The sequence below is a fragment of the Sciurus carolinensis genome, unplaced genomic scaffold (genome assembly GCF_902686445.1).
Source record: "Sciurus carolinensis unplaced genomic scaffold, mSciCar1.2, whole genome shotgun sequence".
NCBI lineage: Eukaryota > Metazoa > Chordata > Mammalia > Rodentia > Sciuridae > Sciurus > Sciurus carolinensis.
Window position 1 is genome coordinate 148129 of NW_025920337.1, and position 2533 is coordinate 150661.

A 2533-nucleotide genomic window follows, 5' to 3' on the forward strand; every position below is an offset into this window, starting at 1 on the left:
AATCAGTGTGTAGTGGGACTGATTCCAATCCAGCAGAGCCTCAGTGCAGGGACCACCCACCGCACACACCCACTGTCTGCATGGGTCGTGGTTCACTTCTCTTAGGTAATACTGTTTGAAAGGTCACACTGTCAAAGGATCAGCTCTTACCAGTGGAGATAACCTTTCCAAAAACAAAATCCAGAATCTGGATCTCAAACCAATGGGCCTGGGAAGGCTGACTTTTGCTCCATCACTTCACCCACAGGGGCAGTTCCAACTTGAGGAGCACCAGAGACCTCACCGCTATTCTGACCTGCATCCACAGCTGTCTTATACCCAACTTACACAATGCATCTTCTTTGGCAACTTTACCAGTGCTACAGGAGAACTGTAAAGGTTTGGATTAACTCAGTATTTCAATATTTCATTGCAATTACTTAAATGTAATTTCTAATTGATGCTAGAACTGGAAAGCCTTCAAGCATGCCTAATATAATGGCAAGGGGGAAATCCTGCTAAATAATCACTGAAATATTTTCAGTTATGTACACATACCTAATTCAGCTTACCCATTCAAAATATTACAATGGTAGCTGCAATTCCCCATCAGATCTTCTACAATAAAAGAAAAGAAAAACATGAAGAGGAGCTGGGGATGCGGCTCAGTGGTGGAGGCTTGCCTGTCATGCATGAGGCCTGGGTTCCAACCCCAGCACTGCAGAAAACAAAACAAAACAAAACAATAAAGAAACTAATACCTCGGCATTTGTCAATTTTTTCTGGAAGGCTATAAGCTCAAAATGGCCTAAAATTAGTCAGAACTTTATATGAACTCTCACTATAGTACCTCAAAACTTATAATTTAAAAATGTTGAAAGCTTATTAATTTTTAATTCCTGTTCCATGAATTAAGCCAATTTTTGGGAGTGTGGCACAACACTGCCAAGCAACTGACACGGAAGTTCAGATCCGGAAGTTAAACTAAGAAATCTCTTCTATCTAGACAAAGCCACCAAATTAAATTGCTTCCACTAAAAATTATCACTGCAAAATTCACACCAAGCAAATTAAAAGAGGTACAGCAAAAAAAGCAATACAAAGCGTGTTCACATAGCACAGATAAAGGGTAAAGGTTAAACAGCAGAGACCTCAAACAGGCACACAGGCACTGTACACATGTAGCCCACTTTGGCAGATAAAAAGAGCTGCTAGTCTGATAACTGTATGTACAGTTTGCATACAACTTAGAAGATGTAGAACTGAAAACACTTTTACGTAAATGCCACAACACAGTCAAATGAAATGACAGGTGACAGTCTCACAAACTGGTCTCTCCCCAATGACAGCCACGGATGCTGCTCTAGGAAATGCCCTTTTCCTGATCAGGCATTTCTGTCTTAACCCAGAACACACCTGCATGTGCTTTGGTATCTTGGAGCCCTGGACTTTCAGGGCATAACAAGCGTTCTCCACTTTGGCCAAACTCTGTTTCAGGGTGTACAGTTTCTTGGAGACCTCCTAAGGCCTGGTGTTGCCAATGAAGGTGAACCCATTGTAAACCTGGTGCAAAAACTGGCTCAATTCAAAGGGGGTGTCGATGTCCCCATTCCCCACACTGTTAATGCACAGTTGCATCAATTCTCCAATTAAATCGGCCACTCCCAGAATGTAATCCACAGGTGTTACTTTCAGCTTCCAGGTGACAAGCTGCTTATCTTCTGCATCTGAGGAGGGAGTCTTGTTTTCTTTCTCACTGTCTTCTGTTGTAAATACCAACTGTTTATTAATTTCATCCATACTGGTTAATGACCGTGTTTTTGATGAAGTGTTGAAAAGAGACAGCTTCCACGCATTCCTGCAGTGCTTTGGTGATGGCTTGATGGATGCATATCTTCTCCTGACAGCTCCAGAGATACCTGCAACATTTTCTGTCTGACACAATCCAATTTACCTTCTGGTTCAGTGGTATTTCTTCCATATCAGCAGCACTCGTGATCCTGTGCAGGAGAAAGATGGTCCTCTTACTCTCCACGGTTATGTCACGGCTAAGCTTCACCAACCTCTCATACTTGTCGCGCCGTATGTCCAGATCCTGCGCCTTGAAGGCCACCATCACGTGAGAAGACGAGCTCACATCCTTGCCATCTCTCCGCTGGCCATGCGGGAAGGTGTTCGTGCTTCCTCTTCCTGAAGCCTCCGGGCTCTGCTTCTTTGCGGCTCATGCCTTAAGGTCTTCGCTGGGACACGCGGAGACTGTAGGTCGGGGAACGCAGCACAGCGCCAGCGTAGCGGCCCAGGAGACCTGACAAGGGCCTGTGGGGCGCGGCGCTCCCAAGCTGCCTAAATATTTTCTGAATTTCCCTACTCCTAAGTCTTTTCCACACTATTTCATATGCAAAGAACAACAACAACAAAATGCTCTGAAGTTTTCCTGAAATTCAATGCTTCTGGCAGAAAGGAAAGATAAGTTGTTCTGATCATTTTTTCTCTTCCTGTATACTTTTCAATGAATTGAGTCTTCCTGCATGAAAATAAATCAAAGTGTATAAAA

The 2533-nt window shown here is 43.6% G+C and overlaps 1 pseudogene; it reads right to left on the reverse strand.

The window, feature by feature from the left end:
• Positions 1-1342: 1342 nt before the first annotated feature.
• Positions 1343-2204, reverse strand: LOC124975615 (translin-associated protein X-like; annotated as a pseudogene).
• Between the last annotated feature and the right edge of the window lie 329 nt (positions 2205-2533).